The sequence below is a fragment of the Mobula birostris genome, chromosome 29 (assembly GCF_030028105.1).
Source record: "Mobula birostris isolate sMobBir1 chromosome 29, sMobBir1.hap1, whole genome shotgun sequence".
In the NCBI taxonomy this organism is placed as follows: Eukaryota; Metazoa; Chordata; class Chondrichthyes; order Myliobatiformes; family Myliobatidae; genus Mobula; species Mobula birostris.
The window spans coordinates 22,525,700-22,547,792 of record NC_092398.1 but is presented as its reverse complement, the minus strand read 5'-3'; the positions used below and the strand labels follow the sequence as shown (position 1 = coordinate 22,547,792).

The window sequence follows — 22,093 nt, the reverse complement described above, 5'->3', positions numbered from 1 at the left end:
TCTGCCTTTTATCGGTGAACCAATGCTCTATGCACAGAGCAAGTCCCCCTGCATCCCATGCCTTCTTTCTGTAAGAACCTTCATTCCCAGCACTTGGTGGTCCATCCCTTTCTAGACCAGGGATTCCCTACCATTGTTATGCCATGGACCCAGGCCATCATCCATAAACTCGTCATCCATCTACCTGCCCACAAATCTGTTAACTGTATCGAATGTACCTGCCTCAACTGCATCCTCTGGCAGCCGTTCCACTAGGGGGCAGCACGGCCAGCGTGACACTATCACGGAGCCAGGGACGCGGGTGCAATGCCTCCGCCATCCGGAAGGAGCTCGTGTGTTCTCCCTGCCACCGTGTGGGTTTTCTCCTGGTGCCCCGGTTTCCTCCGTACGTAGCAGTAGGCGCGACGCTATTACGGCACAGGGCATTGGAGTTCATTCCTGGCTGTGTGCTCCCCCCACCCCCGGGTGCTCCGGGCTTCCTCCCACACTCCAAAGGCATACTGGCTAGTAGGTTAACTAGTCATCACGAGTGGTCCCCTGATTAGGTTAGGGTTAAATCGCGGGGGGGGGGGGCTGCTGGGCAAAGATAGCTGGTCACAAACATGAGAAAGTCTGCTGGAAATCCAAAGCCCCCCCCCACACACACACACAGGCACACAAAATGCTGGAGGAACTCAGCAAGCCGGGCAGCGTCCATGGAAACGAAAACAGACCCTTCATCTGGCCAGCTGAGTTCCTCCAGCGTTTTGTGTTCCATTAAGTTAATTACCAGGGAGACTGATGGTCCCCCTAGTACAGGAAAATAGGAATGGTGTACACGGGGGGAGCCAGACAAATCAGTGAGACGACTCCCGTGGGGGGTCGGGGGGTCGGGGGTGGGGGGTGGGTAAGAGAGACCAGTTGACCTTCCACATCGAGGACTTCAGAGCACGCAGTCAGAAGCGGCTGGGTTGGGTTCGGAGAGAGGGACGGAGGACTCGGTGTGGTTAACATGACGACACTCCTGTCTGGTGACCTGGGAAAGGTCTCCAGACAGAAGTGGCAGCTACTTCCTCTCTCTGTGACCGCTGACTGACTGGCATTTACTGGTCGGGTTTCGCATTCTGGCTGTGATTTCCCGGCCGGTGCGCACACACAGGCGGAGGGGAGATTCAGGTTCTGTGTGTCTTAGTGCGCGAAGCGACACTTCACCAGACAGGTCAAGCAGGTTCAGCCGGAGGGAGGGAGCAGGACAGGAAATTCCCCTCTGACCTTCCCTGCTCCTCTCTCTCCACTTTCTCTCAACCCCACTCCTATCCCTCCGCCTTCCCAATTTCCCCACTCTCGACACCCCTCACCTCCACCCTCATCCCTCCTACCCACACCTATTCCATCCCTACCCCTCCACTCCTCCCTCTCCTACCCACACCCCTCTATTCCATCCCTCCTCCTCCATCCTTGCCCTTCCTCTCCTACCTACATGCCTCTATTCCATCCCTCCTCTCCTACCCAGACGCTTCTATTCCATCCCTCATCCCTCCCTACCTACTGTCTGTCCCACTCACCTCCGGAATAGGCCCCAAGCCTCGGCCTGTCCCCCGCTGCCCGGCCCGGTTGTTGACACTTAGCTTCGCACCTGCGCACAAACCCTGGCTCGCGTTCGCTTTGATCGACAGTTCCACTGACCATTCAGACTGCAGCTGCGTTCACAATCTCGACCAATCCACGTTAGATAGGCGGATACTTTGAGGGCTCCTGAAGGGAAACCAATGAAACAGTGGCATTCTCACCTCAAAACCAATCACCGGAGATTTCCTCTTCCCTGCTCAGATGTTAGCCAATTAAATTGCAATTTATGTAATTGACAGCTACATTCATCAGTAATGAAAAGAGAAAATGAAACGTCCCGCCTATATTTTAACCAATAATTTCGAGAATAGTTTGATTGATTTGGCTTGAAACTCATGGTAAATTGAGGAGGGTAGTTGTGTGCGTTGCCTGGAACACTGCGACAGGTGCAAAAGAGTCTGATGGACAGTTAAATTATCCAATAAATAAATGGGCTATATATCTCCATCCAATAGGCGTTAGGTGGGCGGTGTTAAACTCAGGGGTATTAAAAATTGTTGAAAAGTTTCTTCAGAAGGGGTAGGTGAAAGGAGAAAGGGAAGGAGAAGGAGAAAGGAAAGTAAGTGAATGAGGAAGTTAAAGAACGGAAAAGAGATACGAAGTTTCAGAGAGGGAAAAGTGGAAGACAGCAGCGAGAGGGACGAAGGGAGAGGAAAGAGGAAAAAGGGAGGCGAACGGAGTGAGAGGCAAGAGGGATCGAAGGTTGAAGAGAGAGAAGGAAAAAAGACGGAAAAATAAAGGGAGAAAAATAAAGAGAGAACGACAGGACAGTGAGCTACAGAGGGTAAGGAAGGAGAGGGAGGCGGGAATTAGAGGGAGAGAAGGAGGTAGGATAGGGAAAAGGAGACTGACTGAGGGATGAAAAGGAAATCGAGGGTTGGAGAGTAGGAGTCAGACAGCGGACTGAGAGACTGAATGGGAAAGTGAACAAGTACGAGAGCGACGGGGAGGAGGTAAATAGAGAAGGAGACGGTTAGTGGAAGGGAGGGGAGAGAGAGCGACAGGTAGAGAGTTGTTGAGAGACGGAAGGGAAGAACGCAACAGGTAGAGAGTTTTGTGAGAGGAGGGGGAAGAAGGAGGGGGTGAAAAGGGAGTGAGGCAGAGGACGGTGAGGGAGTTTAGGTGAAGTGAGTGACGGGGTGCGGGTGACCGGGTAACGGGGAGAGGGCGAGTGAGGAAGAAGGGGAGAGGGAAATACTCCTGCTGAGCAGGGGAGGGGGGCCGAGATCCGTGGTGCGGGCAGGACGGAGAGAGGAGTTCCGCTGTGCGGGGGAGGGAGGAGATCCGTGGTGCGGGCACGGACCAGGCGGAGTATTTGGGAATACAGGGAGCAGTGACCCCGAGAGCGGTGGCACCAGATGTGCCGGCAGTGAGCGCAGTCCCGAACTCGCATTGGCCATGGAGGAGAGGCTGCGGGCGTTCCTCCAGCACCTGGACGCTTTGGAGCAGGCGGATGGCACGGAGAACTGCTTCGCGCAGGAGTTCCAGGTGAGTGCGGCCCCTCTCCTGTCGTGCTAACCCCACAACTTCAGTCTTGTCAATGGTAGAAAGGTGGGCGAAAGAAGGGGAGGAGAGGAAAAAGAGCCTGGAACCCCGGTTACAGAAGAAGCTGGAAGGGCGCTCCCTTTAACCCATTGCCCCGGCAAATTTACTTAGTGTTCTGGCTGTTGTCGTTCCTCCTCACTGTAACCCCTCCCGCCTTTTGTTCTCTTTCTTTATCTCTCTCGCTGTCACTTCTCTTTCACTGCCCGTTCTTGCCCCCCACCCACTCGTCTCTATCCCCCCCCTGCTCGTCTCTCTCTCTCTTTACCTCTCTCTCTCTCCCTCCCATTCTCTGTCCCCCCTCTCTCTGTCCGTCTCCTGCCCCTCTCACCATCTCTCTCTCTCACTCTCTCAGTCTGTGTCCACCTCTGTTCCTGTCTGTGTGTGTGTGTGACACAGCACTGATGCATGTGGTGCTGCGCTGGTTTCAGACAGGAGGACCACTGTCTTCTGCCTTTTATCGCTAAGCTTTCAATTCAATTTCTATTTCTGGTGCACCCCACAGCTAGCGTGGTTAGTGAGGATAAAGTCTATTTTAAAGCGTATCTACCCAGTCATTAGTAGTTTGGCATAGATAAGGAGTTTTTGGAACAAATGGGGTGTCAAATATTGTTCAGATGTAAACCTCAGATCAGATCTGTCCTGAACTTTAGGCCAATGGCTCAGAAAGATGTTTAAGGCTGAAAAATTCGAAGTAAATTTATTATATATAATATCTTATATATATTATATGTGTGTGGGGGGGTCTGTGTGTGTATGTGTGTAAGTATATATATATTACCCCAAGATTCGCTTTTTTTGCATGCATTCACCATAGAACAGAGAAATACAATAGAATCAATGAAAAACTACACACAAGGACTGGCAAACAATGTGTAAAACAAAACAAATTGTGCAAATACAAAATAATAATCAATTTAAAATACTGAGAACACAAGCTGTAGAGTCCTTGAATTGTGCGTCCATAGGTTGTGAAATCAGTTCAGTGGTGAGGTGAATGAAGTTATCCATGCTCATTCAGGAGCCTGATGGTTGAAGGGTAACAACTGTTCCTGAACATGTGGTGTGGAACCTAACGCTTCTGTACCTCTTGATCAACACTAGTAGCAAGAAGACAGGATGGCCTGGTTGGTGGGGGTCCGAGATGATTGATGCTGCCTTCTTGTGGCAATGCTCCTTGTAAATGTGGTCAGCGGTGGGGAGGCCGTTGTCTGTAATGGACTGGACTGTATCGATATTAAGGGAGAGTGCAGAGCACACCAGGATAGCAGCATGCAGGATGTTCAACTGAAGTCCATTGACAAACCTTCATGTACAGTATGTGAACTCCTCCCATGTGGGAGCAGCTAACTGAGTGGCGTTGGAATTAACTGTGGGCTACACCTCCCTTTCTTGGAAAAAAAAAGTAAAACCGTTGTATGTTCTTAAATAAGATTGCATTGAAATTGCAGTCACCAAAATTGAGCAATTCGGTTCACTTTACCCACTGCATGTAGCTCATGATCCTTGCATAAACTTTTTCTAAAAATTGCCAACATAACTACCTTTCTCTTTGTTTTTAAACTGTCTCTCTCTCACTGTTTCCTCTTTTCACCAATTCCTTTCAAAAAAGAACAGTCTCATTTGTGAAATGTTTTCAGCGTTAGAACTCTTTAAAAACACCGAATCTAATGAAGTAGACTACCTGAACCCTCTGGCAAACTGAGACGATTATTCTGCCTCTTTAGTCACTTTCCCTGAGCTGTTAGGCTATGGAGGATATCTCTGTGGTGGGACAGATAAACAACCCAATCTGGTAGGGGTTCCTGGAAGTGTTGGAGTGGACGGAAATTTTTGAACAGATACCAGAATCCTCAGGCCACTCTATTTCTTTCTCTACATTTCATGGACTTCGAAGGCACACGAATGCACACCCGTTCCACCTGATTTCACCTTTTTTTTGTTCTGATCACAAATGATCATGGTGCACACTGCCAGACTATTGTTCCTTTGGTGAATTGGTCTGAAACCCAGACGGCTTCACCACTCCTGAGCGGCGGCAAAAGATTCTGTTCTGTGTCTGAGATGCTCTGCGTTCTCCCGTGCTGCGGACTCAAAATTTCTCACTCTGTCCAAGTCCGGTAAGCGAGGCTGGAGAAGGGAAGGAGGAACGGGCAGGCCTGTTCTCAGTCTCTGCCCATTGACAGCTCTGATGGACTGTAGCCATTTGCAAAAGAAGTGGAGGGATAAGCTAGCGGTGCTTTGAGGTGTCTTTTGCCTTTAGTAAGAGACTCTTAACAGTTTCCACTTCTCCATTTGTCTCTGGGCACCTTGAATAGCCTGTCTGGTATTTGAACTCATAGTCCCGAGAGAAGGTTTTGAATTCTGAGCAGCTGAATTATGGACCATTGTCTCTGGTATTTCATAGTGAGTGAAGACAGTTTTCAGGCGCTGTACAACTGCAGGTGAGGATGTAGGGGACAGCCTGGAGACCTCAACATTCCGTGAGTAGTAAGCCACGGTGAGAAGATATTTAATCACAAACAAGAGAAAATCGGCAGATGCAGGAAATCCGAGCAACACACACAAAATGCTGGAGGAGCTCAGCAGGCCAGGCAGCATCTGTGGAAACACACACAAAACACTGGAGTCCTGCCGAAGGGTCTCGGCCCAAAATGTCGACTGTACTCTTTTCCATAGATGTTGCCTGGCCTGCTGAGTTTCTCCAGCATTCTGTGTGTGTTATTTGTGAGAAGATATTTGTCTCTTTTCAGCTTGAAAATGTCTGTGCCTGCAATTTGCCACGGAATGTCTGGGAATTCTGTGGGACAGAGAGGTTCAGCTTGATCTTTGTGCAGTCTTCTGCATGCTTCATGTTGCTTTACATAATCTCCCAGTTGTGTGCCGAGAGCAGGGCACCGCACAGATTGCCTTGCTCTTAGGCGACATTTTTCAAAGCCTTGATGCCTTTGGTGGAGTTGACTGATGATTTTGGCACGCATAGAAGTGGGAATGACGAGTCTGGAGCCCTTCAGCAACAAACTATCAAGAATAGTGAGTGCATCTCTTTCAAACCATAAGGTCTGAGTTCATGAGTCCTTTTTGGAACAGCTGGCCATCCATGCTCACAGTACTGCATGACCATGCCGCGGATTTGCTCCTTTTTCAACTCGGCATGAATTTTGTCCAGTTTACTCTGTGATACAGGAAAGCTGTAAGATGTTGGTACAGGAAAGCTAAGTAGATGTTGGTACCTTTCATAAGGGCGGAGTCAGCTTCCGTCCACTCACTGTTGCATGGCATCCTCAACAGAGCATCTGGTATTGTGAAAAAACCTTGCCTGGGGCATGTTCAATGTCATAACAGTCGCATAGCCTCATTCTGAATCGCTGCAGACGTGGAGGTAAGTCATCCAAGTGTTTCCAGCCAAGGAGGCTGACAAGTGGCTTGTGGCCTGTAGGAATTCAGTGCCTATCAATTAGCCGCTGAAGCGTTCACAAGCCCACACTCCTGTTTCATGCTTGTTGGTCACATCGTGTAGTTTGTCTAGAGCTTGTTCGACGGACACCACCGCCAAAATGATCGTTGAAATGTCCCGCGGCAAGTGAAACGGACGGCACTTGACCGAGAAGTGCTCCAGGTCTGGCGAACAGGACTGGGACAGCACCGCCACGTTTGTACACCACGAGCGGATTATGAAGCATGCTCCTCCACCCCTGCCTTCGAAAGACTCCGCAGTGCTATCTTGGCCCATCAGTCTGAATTGCTGCGTCCGGAACGAAAGAGGTTAACCAAGATTCCACGAAACAAAAGGCACAAGTGGTCCTAATGCATCTTTGGTGCAGCAATCTGGCTCTGAAATCTTCAGTTTCATTTTATAACAACGACCGTACGTTTGCCGGGAAGACGGTCGGCACTGGGAGCCGAAAGCCTCATTTTCTTAAATGGGAAGCGCGCTAGCACCTGCAACCAGACTGACCTGTTCGATCGATTTTAAATAACAGCTGATTAAAACGGCGTTGCTAACGGTACAGACCTGAGATACAGTTGTGGTTCTCAGCTGTAGCAAGCTGAAACGGGAGTATTTGATGGTATCCATTAGAGCTGCTCGCAGGAGTCGCCTTTACCTTTGGTAACATACCAGCTGTCCTCAAACTCCTGATGAAATATAGCCACCATTGTGCCTTCTCTGTGGCTGCATTGATATGTTGGGCCCAGGATAGATTCCAAGAACTTGAAATTGCTCACCTTTTTCTCACTTCCGATCCCTCGACGGCGACTGGTGTGTGTTCCCTCATCTTAACCTTCCTGAAGTCCACCGTCAATTCTTTGGTCTTACTGACGTCGAGTGCAAGTTTGTTGCGGCGACGCTACTCAGCCGGCTGATATATCACGCCTTCTCGTCACCCTGCAATCCCGATTTAACCTTAACCTAAAGACGGGGCAGTTTATAACGACCAGTTAACCTACCGACCGGTACATCTTTGGACTGTGGAATGGTGGAGCAGGCTCGATGGGTCAAACGGCCTACTTCTGCTCCTGTGTCTTTTCGGTGCGTCTCGGTCCCTTGTGTCCGGGCCATCTGGCCAGGCTTCACCCATCTCCGCAAAAGAAATGAAACTCTCACGGATCTGCGAGCGGCACTCTCCTCCTGCACAAAGTCACGCTGATACCCGTCCCGTGGAATCTTCTCCCGGCGCTTCCCGGCCGCGCTGCCAATATAAGGACCGCCAACCCTTCTAGGGTCAGAATTAGGTTTATTACAGACGCAGAGATTCTGCAGATGCTGGAAATCCACAGCAACACACACACAAGGAACTCAGCAGGTCAGGCAGCAGCTAGGGAGGGGAATAAACAGCCTAGATTTCGGGCTGAGACCCTTCTCGAGGACCCGAGACACCGACTGCTTTTTCCACTCCGGAGATGCTGCCTGATCTGCCAAGTTCCTCCGGGAGTGCGTGTGTGTGAGAGAGATAGTGTGTGTGTGTGTGTGTCTGACAGACCCTGGATTTCCAGCAACTGCAGAATCTCCAGTCAGAATCAGAATCAGGTTTAATATCAATAGACAATAGGAGCAGGAGTAGGCCGTTCGGCCCTTCGAGCCAGCACCGCCATTCACTGTGATCACGGCTTATCATCCACAATCAGTATCCAGTTCCTGCCTTATCCCCATAACCTTTGATTCCGCTATTTTTAAGAGCTCTATCCATCTCTTTTTTTGAAAGCATCCAGAGATTTGGCCTCCACTGCCTTCTGGGGCAGAGCATTCCATATATCCACCACTCTCTGGGTGAAAAAGTTTTTCCTCAACTCTGTTCTCAATGGCCGACCCCTAATTGTCAAACTGGCGTACGTCGAGCCTTCCGATATCTGTACCCCCTCCCTGATGGTAGCAGTGAGAAGAGGGTGATGCGTGATGCGGCTGCTTGATGAGGGATGCCGCCTTTTTGAGGCATCGCTCCTTGAAGAGATCTTGTGTGTGATGGTCTGTAAATCTTCGAATACGAAATGGTACAGCGCAAAAGTCTTAGGCACCTCCATACAGCCACTGTGCACGGTACTGTGGTCGTCAGCGTGGAGCGGAGAGCGGGTTTGTATATCTGGCGGGAGCAGAGGATGTTGGGGATAGCGAGGGTGGTGCGCCATGGGAGGGGTGTGGGACAGGTGGCAGAAGAGGAGAGCCGGGGGTGGGGGGCGGCGCGGGTGCGGACACACCCAGCCCTGAGACACCCGGCGAGCTCATATATTCCAAACACTCGGTCAATCGATCATTACAGAATGTCTCTCTGGTGCTTCCCGCTGCCTCCCCTCTTCCTTCCCCTTTTCCCAACCATGGCCCCTTCCCACTTTCGGTCCACAATAGAGACGCGGATCAGAGTCAGGTTTATCATCACTCACGTATGTCATGAAATCTGTTGTCCGGCAGCAGTAGAGTGCAAAACGTAAAATTACTACAGTACCGTGCACCCTAGCCATGTATATGTGCCTAAGACGTTCACACAGTACTCTATATTGTCTTTCCAGTTATCAAATAACACTTAGTACTATTGAGTTAATAAATTTACTTTGAACTTTGAAACATGAAAAGAAAAGGTCACTTGGATTTAAAGAAGCGATCTCCCCCGAGCTAAATTTCCCCGATCAGTCCCTGTATCCACCTAATTCCCGTTTCTCAATTCCTGCTCCACTGCCTTGCGTCATGACCTCGGGTCGTCGGCAGAATATTCTGAGGGCACTGAGTTTTGCTGTGGGTTTTTTTTGTATTCTCTGCGGTTTATTAATTATAGTTACCCGTATTGTTGCGCTTCGGGTTTTTGTGTTACTGTTGGGATATCTCAAGTTGCAATTGTCCCGACTTTGGAGGTGCATTTTATTGGAATAGTTACTTGCAACCTTATAAATAACCTGTAGTTAAAATGCCCTACCTAACTCCTCCCCGCCCTCCACCTAGTTTTCTGGTAATCCCCATGGGGTGTTGTTGGCTCTTTACGAGAAGAGGTCGGCGCTCGGCCCAGCTCGGATGGAAAACGTGCGGCGGGGTGGGTGGAGGGCAGCCGGGTTCGAACCCGGGACCTCTCGCCTCGAAGTCTGGTGCTGATGCCGCTGCACCACCGGCCTTTTTAAGCACCACCGGTGCGGCTTACCCATGAGGCAATGAAGATGCCAATAAAAATCTCCAAGAGAACCCAAGCCATCTCAGAATTGTTTTATTGTTGTCACGTGTACGGAGGTACAGTGAAAATCTTGTTTTGCATACTGTTCATACAGATCAGATCATGACAGAGTGAGGTAGAACGAGGTAAAACAATAACAGAATGCAGAATAAAGATTAACAGCAGCAGAGAAAGTGCAGCGCAGGCAGACCATAACGCACAAAGTCAGAACGAGGTAGATTGTGAAGCCGGGCCCATCTTAACATACAAGGCATCCGTTCTGACATCAGCTGTCCCTGAGCGCGGTGGTTCAGGCTGTTGCATCTTCTGCCCGATGGGAGAGGGGAGAAGAGAGAATGTCTGGTGTGGGTGGGATATTTGATTCTGCTGGCTGCTTTACCGAGACTGCGGGAACTGTAGACAGAGTTGATAGAGGGGAGCAACACAAATCAAAGTTGCTGGTGAACGCAGCAGGCCAGGCAGCATCTCTAGGAAGAGGTACAGCCGACGTTTCGGGCCGAGACCCTTCGTCAGGGAGGCTGTTTTCCGTGACGTGCTGAACTGCGTCCATCACTCTCTGCGGTTCCTTGTGTTCACGGGCGGGGCAGTGGCCGTACCGAGCTGCTTTGCTCGCATGCAAAATGCGCCCTATAGTGCATCGATAAAAATCGGTGAGGGTCGACCGCGTTTCTTTGGCCTCTTGAGGAAGCAGAGGCGTTGGCGAGTTTCCACGGCCGTGACTTCGGAATAAAGTGTGACAGTTACAGAGAAAGTGCAGGTAAAGGAGGAGGTGCAAAATCATAATGAGGTCAAGAGTTCATTCTATTGTGCGAGAGACCAATTTGATGGTCTTAAGAGAGGAGTCGCTCCTGTCCTTGAGGCTGATGGTCGGTGCCTTCAGGTTTTTGTATCTTCCAGATAGGAGAAGGGAGAAGAGAGGATCTCCTCCTTAGATTAGAAACCATAGAAACTACAGCAGAGAAACAGGCCTTTTGGCCCTTGGCTGTGTCGAACCATTTTCTGCCTGGTCCCACTGACCTGCACACGGACCATATCCCTCCATACACCTCCCATCCATGTATCCGTCCAATTTATTCTTAAATGTTAAAAAAGAACCCGCATTTACCACCTTGTCTGGCAGCTCACTCCACACTCCCACCACTCTCTGTGTGAAGAAGCCCCCTCCAATGTTCCCTTTAAACTTTTTCCCCCTCACCCTTAACCCATGTCCTCTGGTTTTTTTCTCCCCTTGCCTCAGTGGAAAAAGCCTGCTTGCATTCACTCTATCAATACCCATCATAATTTTATATACCTCGATCAAATCTCCCCTCATTCTCATGCTCCAGGGAATAAAGTCCTAACCTATTCAACTTTTCTCTGTAACTGAGTTTCTCAAGTCCCAACAACATCCTTGTAAACCTTCTCTGCACTCTTTCAACCTTATTAATATCCTTCCTGTAATTTAGTGACCAAAACTGAACACAATACTCCAGATTCGGCCTCACCAATGCCTTATACAACCTCATCATAACATTCCAGCTCTTATACTCAATACTTTGATTAATAAAGGCCAATGTACCAAAAGCTCTCTTTACGACCCTATCTACCTGTGATGCCACTTTTAGGGGATTTTGTATCTGTATTCCCAGATCCCTCTGTTCTACTGCATTCCTCAGTGCCTTACCATTAACCCTGTATGTTCTACCTTGGTTTGTCCTTCCAACATGCAATACCTCACACTTGTCTGTATTAAACTCCATTAGATTAGATTAGATTATGAGGACACACAGTCCTCTTTTATTGTCATTTAGTAATGCATGCATTAAGAAATGATACAATATTCGTCCAGTGTGATATCACAGAAACACAGGATGGACCAAGACTGAAAAACTGACAAAAACCACGTAATTATAACATGTAGTTACAACAGTGCAAGCAATACCGTAATTTATTAGAAGAACAGACCATGGGCACGGTAAAAAAAATGTCTCCAAGTCTCTCAAAAGTCCCAACACCTCACACAGATGGTAGAAGGAAGAAAACTTTCCCTGCCACGAGCTTCCACCACCACAAACTTGCCGATGCGGCATCCTGGAAGCACCCGACCACAGTCCAACTCTCAGTCTGTCCGAAAACTTCGAGCCTCCGACCAGCCTTCTGACACCGAGCACTGGGCACCATCTCTGCTGATCACTTCGACCCCAGCTCCGGCCAACAGCAACAGGCAAAGCCGAGGATTTGGGGCCTTCCCCTCCGGAGATTCTCGATAGCACAGTCACAGCAGCAGCGAACCAGGCATTTCAGAAGTTTCTCCAGATGTTCCTCCATGCTTCTCACGTCTGTCCCCATCAAATCAGGATTGTGCACAGGCCCCTATTTAACAGATACGATATCATTTCACCAGAGAGGCCGCGCGCGCTGCGTCGCGCCGCCATCTTCTCCTCCCTCCTTCACGTACGTCTGGTGCTGGGATTTAACCGATCAAAATCATTCTATTATTGGGATCAAATATTTCTTCTTCCTGATTAGGGCGCGCCCCAGATTATCCTCTCTTGACTTTCTAGCCTCTGTACGTCTCCCTTCGGGGACTTTTTGTTTCAGCCATAGGGAGAAATCAGTGTTCATGCCTTCAGGTTGGAGGCTACCCAAAGGGAATATAAGGTGTTGCTCCAACACCCAGAGAGTGGCCTCGTCATGGCACAGGACACAGGCTTGTCGGAATGGGTATTAACATGGCCACCGGGAAGTCCCCCTTTTGGCGGATGTGCGGAGGTGCTCGACAAGGCGGTCCACCCCCATTTGTGACGGGTCTTAGCAGGGCTGGATTTAGTGAGGCCGGGGCCCCTGGGCTGGAGGCCCTGATGGGCCCCTGCCAACACCGTAAAATGCTGCTGTACCTAGCAAAAAAAGGCAAGAACAAGAGCAAAGGTCGTACTGGTCTAAATATCAAAGCTTTGGGCCAAGACATTGGTTTAGTAAAATACGTAGGCTATAAACGTACAGCCCTTAAGAGGGAGGACAGAAAGTAATGCAGATTCTTAGTTTGAAGGACAGCATCTAAAGCACTCAAAAATTGACCTGGGCTTAGTTGGCTTGGTAAAGTTATGAGGGAGACAAAGTATGATATACCCAACCTTAAATCTTTATTTAGCTATTGCTGCACATACCGTAGGCCTTAATTCTCAAACAATACCAAAGCATTATATTCCCTTTGGGTAGCATCCAACCTGAAGGCATGAACACTGATTTCTCCTTACGGCTGAAACAAAAAGTCCCCGAAGGATCTGGGGCGCGCCCTAATCAGGAAGAAGAAATATTTCATCCCAATAATAGAATGATTTTGATCAGTTAAATCCCAGAACCAGATGTACGTGAAGGAGGAGATTCTCTCTTCTCCCCTCTCCTATGTGGAAGATACAAAAACATGAACACACTGACCATCAGGCTGAAGGACAGCATCGACTCCTCTTTTAAGACGATCAAGTGGGTCTCCAGCACAATAAGATGGACTCTTGACATTATGATTTTGCACCTCGTCCTTTACCTGCACTTTCCCTGTAACTGTCACACTTTATTCCAAAGTCACTATGAAAATGGACAAGGGAGAGCCAGTGGATATGGTGCTCCTCTACGTCGGTGAAACCCGACGCAGATTGGGGGACCCCTTTGTCGAGCACCTCCGCTCCATCCGCCACAACAGACAGGATCTCCCGGTAGCCACCCACTCCAACTCTGCTTCCCATTCCCATTCAGATATGTCCATGCATGGCCTCCTCTACTGCCATGTTGAGGCTAAACTCAGGTTGGAGGAGCAACACCTCATATACTGTCTAGGTAGTCTCCTGCCCCTTGGTATGAACATAGAATTCTCCAACTTCCGGTAATTCCCTCCCCCTCCCTTCCTCTATCCCTATTTCACTCTGCCCCCTCCCCCAGCTGCCTATCACCTCCTCCATGATTCCGTCTCTTTCTACTACCCATTGTGTTTTCCCCTATTCTTTCTTCATTCTTCCTGCTTATCACCTCCCTGCTTCCCCTCTCCCACCCTTTTGTCCTTCCCCTCACTGGTTTTTCACCAGGAACCTACCGGCCTTCTCCTTCCCACCCTCCCCCCACCTTCTTTATAGGGCCTCTGCCCCTTCCCTCTTCAGTCCTGACGAAGGGTTCCGGCCCGAAACGTTGACTGATAGTTTCCACGGATGCTGCCCGACCTGCTGAGTTCCTCCAGCATGTTGAGTGTTGCTTTGATCCCAGCATCTGCAGATTATTTTGTGTAGTGTACCTGAACTTTCAGAAAGCCTTTGATGAGGTCCCACATAGGAGATTAGTGGGCAAAATTAGAGCACATGGTGTTGGGGGTAGGGTAGATGGATAGAAAATTGGTTGGCAGACAGGAAACAAAGAGTCGGGATTAACTGGTCCCTTTCAGAATGGCAGGCGGTGACCAGTGGGGTACCGCAAGGCTCGGTGCTGGGACCGCAGCTATTTACAATATACATTAACAATTTAGATGAAGGGATTAAAAGTAACATTAGTAAATTTGCAGATGACACAAAGCTGGGTGGCAGTGTGAAATGTGCAGAGGATGTTGAGATAATGCAGGATGACTTGGACAGGTTGGGAGAGTGGGCAGATACATGGCAGATGCAGTTTAATGTGGATAAATGTGAGGTTATCCACTTTGGTGGCAAGAACAGGAAGGCAGATTACTATTTGAATGGTGTCAAGTTAGGAAAAGGGGAAGTACAACGAGATCTAGGTGTCCTTATTCATCAGTCACTGAAAGCAAGCATGCAGATACAGCAGGCAGTGAAGAAAGCTAATGGCATGTTGGCCTTCATAACAAGGAGAGTTGGGTATAGGAGCAAAGAGGTCCTTCTGCAGTTGTACAGGGCCCTGGTGAGACCACACCTGGAGTATTGTGTACAGTTTTGGTCTTCAAATTTGAGGAAGGACATTCTTGCTATTGAGGGAGTGCAGCGGAGGTTCACGAGGTTAATTCCCGGGATGGCGGGACTGTCATATGTTGAAAGGTTGGAGTGACTGGGCTTGTATACACTGGAATTTAGAAGGATGAGAGGGGATCTGATTGAAACATAGAACACTATTAAGGGATTGGACACGCTAGAGGCAGGAAACATGTTCCCGATGTTGGGAGAGTCCAGAACCAGAGGCCACAGTTTGAGAATAAGGGGTAGGTCATTTAGAACGGAGTTGAGGAAAAACTTTTTCACCCAGAGAGCTGAGGATCTGTGGAATGCTCTGCCTCAGAAGGCAGTGGAGGCCAATTCTCTGGATGCTTTCAAGAAAGAGTTAGATAGAACTCTTAATGATAGCGGAGTGAAGGAATATGGGGAGAAGGCAGGAACAGGGTACTGATTGTAGATGATCAGCCATGATCACAGTGAATGGCGGTGCTGGCTCGAAGGGCCGAATGGCCTACTCCTGCACCTATTGTCTATTGTCTATTTTTATCTAGGTATTTTTCTCATCCATGTGTTCGGAGAAAGTAAAATGGAAATGAGAGACAAAAAGGCCAAGAGAGATGGCACTATGGCAGACTAGGAAACTTGACAATACTCCAACAATCTTTTTGAAAAATGAGATCCAGCACATACTAACCTATTGCTGTACTCTGTGGCTCACAGAGTAAAGACCACTTATTACTTACTAGGTTTGTAAACAGTTAACTATTAGCCTATTGCCACAAAAACAGGAACAGCACTGACACACAAGCCTAGATATTGACAAAGTCAGATGCCTGTTTTTTCAAAATTAAAGCCTAGTTCTTCTGGATTTCTTCGCAGCAAAGTCCTTGATCAGATCACTAAAATCCAGTTTCCAAACAAGATCACATTCAAGTGACAACAGAGTAAGATGACTCAGCCTGTCCTGTCCCATTGTGGATACGAGCCTATGTAGTTGCCGTTATCAGGCCTGTCAAACATGTCACTGGAGCCTCGGATAGCCAGTCCCCTCTCGACCAAAAACTTCACAACCACCAACACTCTTCTCAATACGTCAGTCCAGTAGACACACTCTGACTTGAACTGTTTCTGCAGTTCTGTATCTATTCTTCCGCTGTCAGACGCTAGTGTAACGTAGGTCAGTATTGTTTTCCTGTGGTGTTTGCTATTTTCATGCGCTCCTATGCGCTCAGCGGCATGTTTCCAGTCGCTAAAGCCAGTTTCGAGGATGGACTGACAGTTACCATCACTGAAGATGCAGCAAAACAAAACACACAGCCAGTGGGAGGGGAATATAAGAGCCACTGCCTTGATACGTACTCACCATTTACGAGTGTGCGTTTGAAGTGAAATTTGGAGAAAAAACGTCTCTGCTGTTTGTATACTCATTCCGAAGCTTTGATATCCACATCCTTATTCAGGCAGGACTCTGGCCCTTTCTCAGCCCAGTACGCTCGGACTGAACCATCTAACGTTTCCTTTCCCCAGTGAGCAGGATCAGTGCTGTAAGGATCCTCAGTAGCGGTAACGTTAACACTAATGGCGGCCCGACTTGGTTGTTCGGAGGCCTCTGTGGTCAGGAATCCCAAAGTCATGCTCTCTGCCTCTTCAACGTTAGCTGCTGACTGTGGCGAGGACGGTGGTCCTGTGATAACGCTGGTGCTAGCGCTAGCTGTTGAACAAGTCTCCGTTTGTCCAACAGTCTCAGACTGTGACAAGAGCCATGGTACTGCTGCATCATCGAGAACAATTCAGTCAATTTCAATTTCAATATCTTTTTTAATGCTTCTTTCTCACGGTCCTCTTTTTCCTGTTTATTTTTCTTTTCTGTGCTCCACTCTCGTACTTTTTTTCTTGTCTGCCACGATGATAGCTACCTATTTTGGGCCCCTCTGCAGCTCGGGGCCCCTGGGCCGCAGCCCGGCCTAAAGTCCGGCCCTGGGCCTCACCCATTTAGAGGAGGCCGCATCGGGAGCACCGGACACAGGTAGACGACCCCGGCAGGTTGGCAGGTGAAGGGTTTGCCTCAGCTGGAAGGACTGTTTTGAGTCCTGAACAGAGGCGAGGGAGGAGGTGATTACCTGTTATCTTGTTGCAACTTCCAAACCGGTGGGATTCAGAACTTTGCCTCCTGCTCGTCAAGCCCCAGTGTCACTGAGAGTAGAAGTTCCGAGGACGTGCTGCAGTTGGACAAGACCGCACTTGGAGTTTCTTTATTTTTGGTTGCCCCGACTGCGGAGGCAATTGGGAAGAATGCAGAAGAGATTCACGAGAATGTTGCCGAGATTCGAGGGCCTGAGTTAGAGGGAGAAATTGGACAAGATTTGGACTTCATTCCCCGGATTGTAGAAGGCTGAGGGGGTGACATTATTGAGGTTGTATTAAATCCTGCAAGGCGTAGGGTGAATGAGCCCACTCTTTCTCCTGGGATCGAAGAAAACGCCGCTACTAGTGTCATGGAGGGTGGGACGGTATTGTAGCTTGAGGTGTTCTGGAGTTCAGTTCAAAGTTCAAAGTAAATTTTATTATGAAAGTACATATACGTCACCCTATACAACTCTGAGATTCATTTTCTTGTGAGCATACCCAACAAACCTGTAGGATAGTAACTATTACAGAAACAGCAAAAGACTGCCCAACTGGGGCATTCAACCAGAGACCAGAAGACAACAAACTGTGCAAATACAAAAATAAATAATAATAATAATAAATAAATAAATATCGAGAACATAAGATGAAGAGTCCTTGAAAGTGAGTCCATAGGTTGTGTGAATACTCCAGTGATGGGGCAAGTGAAGTTGGGAAGTTATCTCCTTTGGTTCAAGAACCTGATGGTTGAGGGGTTCCGAAGGCCCTTGCACTGTCTGTAAGAAGCTTGTAGGTTCCTTCCTGTGAACTGTGTCCAGTTTCCTCCAGGTGCTCTGGTTTCCTCCCACAGTCCAAAGACATACCGGTTGATAGGTTAATTGGTCATTGTGGAATGTCCTGTGAGTAGGCTAGGGTTAAGTAGACGTGTTGTTGGGCGGCGTGGCACATTGGGCCTGTTCCGTGCTGTGTATCTAAATAAATAAATGTATAAATAAAATAGACGGAATGTTTAAGGTGAAAAATTAGAGTTTTAACAGGAACCTGGAAGGCAACGTTTTCTACACTTGTGGAACGAGCTGCCAGAGGAAGTGGTTGTGGTTGGTACAGGAGCAACTTCTAAGTGGTGGAAACAGGCCCTTCGGTCCATCTCGTCCGTGCTGCCCACCTAAGCCAATCCCACTTGGCCCATACCCCTCACACCTCCCCTACCCGTGGACCCGTCCGGGTGGTCCTTTAACTGTGTTATCGTACTTGTCCGTGCCAGTTCTTTGTTCCGTGTACCCGCCACCCTCCAGGGAAAGAAGTTGCCCCTCAGGTCCCCTTAAAAATATTTTTTCCCTGTTCACCTTAAACCCGTGTCCTCTAGTTCTTGATTTTCGCCAGCCCTGGGGGCGGGGGTGGGGGGAGGGCGGAAGAGTATGTGCGCTCACCCTATCTGTGCCCCTCATGATTCTCCTTTTTTATTCAGAGATACAGTGCAAAACAGGCCCTTCCGGCCAATGAGACACACTGCCCAGCAACCCACCACTTTGACCTTAGCCATGGGACAGTTTACAAAGGCCAATAAATCTACTAACCAGTATATCTTTGTGAGAAACCACATGCACTTATACACCTCTATGAGGTCACCACTCGCTCCAAGGAATGAAGCCCCAATACTCCAAGTGCGGTCTCACCAACATCTCAAACAACTGTAGCAGAACATCCCAACTCCCCGACCGACAAGGACCAGCGTCCCAAGCGCTTTCCTTCACCGCCCTGTCTACCTGTGACTCCGCTTTCAGGGGGGAACCGTGCACCTGCATCCCAGGGTCTCTCTGTTCTGCAACAAGCCCCAGAGAACTGAGAATCGGGTCTATTAAGCAGGCGTATGCCACAAAATTAGTTGTTATGCGACAGCAGTGCAGCACAAAGATGCAAAAATTGGCAGTAAATAGCAAACTGGAAGCAAGTAAAGGGATGAAGGGAATAAGTAAGCAAGTACGAGGAGTGAAGGGACATGGGGAGAAGGCAGGAAAAGGGTACTTATTGTTGATTATTAGTGCTGGCTCGAAGGGCTGAATGGCCTACTCCTGCATCTATTGTCTGAGTAGTGTGTAAAGAGGAACCCTGAGGTAGTGTTTGTGGACCAGTCAAAAAGTTGATGGAGGATGCGAAGAAGATGTTTCTGAATTATTAAACTGAGGCTTTTTAAAGTATTAGTCAGACTTGGAGTATGGTGAGCGGTGTTCAAAGTTCAAAGTACATTTATTATCAAAGAATGTCTCCCTACATGCAGTGACAAAACAGAGAGACCCAGTGCAAACCATTGAGAAAAGCAGACCGTCAAACGCCTAGTATGCGGAACAAAGAACAAAAGGGTGCAAACAGTAAGAGTAGGCAAATAACATTCAGGACTAAAGTTCACGAGAGCGAAGCCGCTCATCGCTGCGGCCGGTCCAGGAGCCCGTTAGTCGCAGGCCGCAGCCTCAGTTCAGTGCAGAGCCGAGTAAAACTCATCGGGCAGCGGAATGGACACCAGCCCAACCCCCGCCTCCAGCCCTGGCACCCAGACCTTTCCAATGTAAGATGAGATTAACTTTATTTATCCCAAAGGAAATTATTGTTGCAAGGTCACCCAGTCAGAAATATATACTCTAAAATACAAAATGTAAGCATTCATGTAAGAGGGGGGGAAACCTGGCAGTTAAATCGGCCAAATATTGTCTCATTCCTCGTTGTCAGACCTAGGCCCTGTTGCTTCGAAACGTTCTTGGGCCTGGGCCTCACCACCCTGATCCAGCCCGTACCCAACCTTTTTCAATCTAGCCCAGAGTTAAATCGGCCAAACATCAGCTTGTTCCTCACTCTCACGCCCGGGGCCCACCACCGGGGACCTGCCGCTTCGAACCAACCCCGAGTCTGCTCCAGGAATGGCCAAACTTTGGCTTGTCCCTCGCTTTCGGGCCTGGGGCCCACCACCGCCTCGATTCAGCCTTTACGTGATACGCACCTTTGAGACTTCAGTTCACACCAGGTCGCCTGGGCGATTCAAAAGCTCAAGAACTCCAGAAGGGGAAGTTACTGGCTCGTGACTGCAGTGCTCATTGTCCTGAAAAAAAAGTTTGATTAATAGGGTAGTTAGTAGATTTGTTTGCTGCCAGTAAGGTGTCACTGCATCTCGGCAGCACCATTTTAAACGGGCCCCTTATCTAAGAAAAGAGGGTCATGAGAATGATCCTAGGAATGAAAGGGTTAATATCTGAGGCTTGTTTGATGGCTCTGGGCCTGTACTCATTGGAGTTTAGAAGACTGAGGTGGGTGGTGGGGTGGTATCTCATTGAAACCTATTTGAACATTGAAAGGCCTGGATAGAGTGGACGTGGAGAGGATGTTTCCTATGGTGGGGAAGTCTGGGACCAGAGGGCACAGCCTCAGAATAGAAGGACGTCCCTTTAGAATGGAGATGAGGTGGAATATCTTTAGCCAGAGGGCTGCGAACCCATGGAATTCGTTGCCATGGATGGATTTACTTAAAGTGGAGGTTGTTAGGTTCTTCATTAGTCATTGGGTCAAAGGTTACGGGGAGAAGGCAGGAGAATGGGGTTGAGAGGGATGTTAAATCAGCCATGATAGGATGGTGAAGCAGGGGGAGCCGAATTGCTCCCGTGTCTTGTGCTCCTACAAATGATTCTGCAGGCACTGGAAGTCTCGAGCAGCTTGCGCTTAGGGCTGGCTTCTTTCCCTCGGCCTTTCCAGTCCTGATGAAGGCTCTGGGCCCGAAATGTCAACCGTTCATTCCACTCCGTAGCCGCTGCCTGACCCGCTGAGTTCCCCGGCAGGGTTTTGGGTGGGGACGTCGCCCCTGAATCGTTGATTGCGTGGGCCTTCTCCCTGGCAGAGTAGCGGGCACGTCCCGGATGGCGAGAATCCTTAAGTGATGGATACTACCTTGAGGCACCGGCCCCTCGATGGCAGGGGTGAGGAGGGGAGGGTTTGGGTTAGCAAAGTCAAAAAGAACCTTGTGTGCATTTTAAATTGTTGCTCTCTCCCTGTGAGACAGACCTGGACGGTTTTGAGGAAGTGATTTTTTTTTTGCGTACGCTCATTTTTTTTTCCACAGTGTGCACTTCCTTGTGTGAGTACACTGTTGGGCGATTCATTTATGCACCTTGAACTTCTCTATTTTGCTTTTTACGGCCTGGGCCAGGTTGGACTCCCGCCAGGGGAAGGTGGTGGGGGTGGGGAGGCACCTTGGGTTTGGCCAGTGCCGAGGAGGGGTGGGTGGGGAGCACGGTTGGCGTGGCAGTGCTGAACCTGCACCCGCTGCTGACTGCTCGACCCGCTCGCGGGTGGCTGACGGGGCGGAGTGTTGGAGGCTGTAGGTTGAGGGGAAAAGAGGGACGGTGGGGTGGCGGGGGAGGTGGAGATGGGCTATAACTAGCCTGAAAACACGGCAGCGACCATCAGCCGCCACCTTTTCCAGCTCCCCTCCCCATCCCCGTATTTCCAGGGATGTGCGTGTCCGGAGGGGATCACGGAGATGGGGAGGGGCATAGGGGAGGGAGGGGGGGGGTCACAGAGATGGGGAGGGAAGGGGATCACAAAGTCTGGGAGGGATGTAGGACAGGGAAGGGAGTCATGGATATGGGGAGGGGTGTAAGAGAGGGAAAGGGATCATGGAGACAGGGGTGGGAGGGGGTCACAGTGACTGGTAGTGGTCTAGGGGAGGGAGGGGGTCACAAATATGAGGAAAGGGTGTAGAAGAGGGAGGGGTGTAGGAGGGAAGGGGGTCACAGAGACAGCAGGAGTGATGTGGATGGGAACGGGAACCCTGCACAGCCTGGTTTGTAGGGTGTAGCATCCCTAGTAACTGCCTTCTCTTCTCCCCCCACCCCACCACTGGACCTGCACACTCAGAGCGCCCTCAGCAAGTTCCCCCTTTCCTCCCTTTCCCTTTGAGTCACCGTTTCCCGAAACCATCCAGTTCCCTCTGAGAACGCACAGGCACCATCACATACTGCCCATTGTTTCTCCCTGTCCCGTCCCTCTGGCCCACCCACCCCCCTCCCGTTCGTTCCCCTCCTCACAGCGGGGCCAGGTATTCAGCAAGGGGTATATCCTTCGTTCCATCGCGAGGAAAGCGGGTCAGCACCTCTACTTCCTCAGAAGTTTGTGAAGATTCAACATGACAGCTAAAACTTTGACAAACTTCTGTAGGCGTGCAGTAGAGAGTATGTTGACTGGCTGCACCACAGCCTGGTTCAGAAACACCAA

General features: G+C 49.4%; 1 protein-coding gene across 2 annotated transcripts in view; it reads right to left on the bottom strand.

The window, feature by feature from the left end:
• Window positions 1-1,654, bottom strand: part of LOC140190098 (vacuolar fusion protein MON1 homolog B-like) — a 37,000-nt gene extending 35,346 nt beyond the window's left edge. For both annotated transcript variants that reach the window (XM_072246579.1, XM_072246580.1), the window contains exon 1: window positions 1,545-1,654. The gene's annotated coding sequence lies outside the window, so the exon portion shown is untranslated. The remainder of the gene's footprint in view (window positions 1-1,544) is intronic.
• Window positions 1,655-22,093: the final 20,439 nt, after the last annotated feature.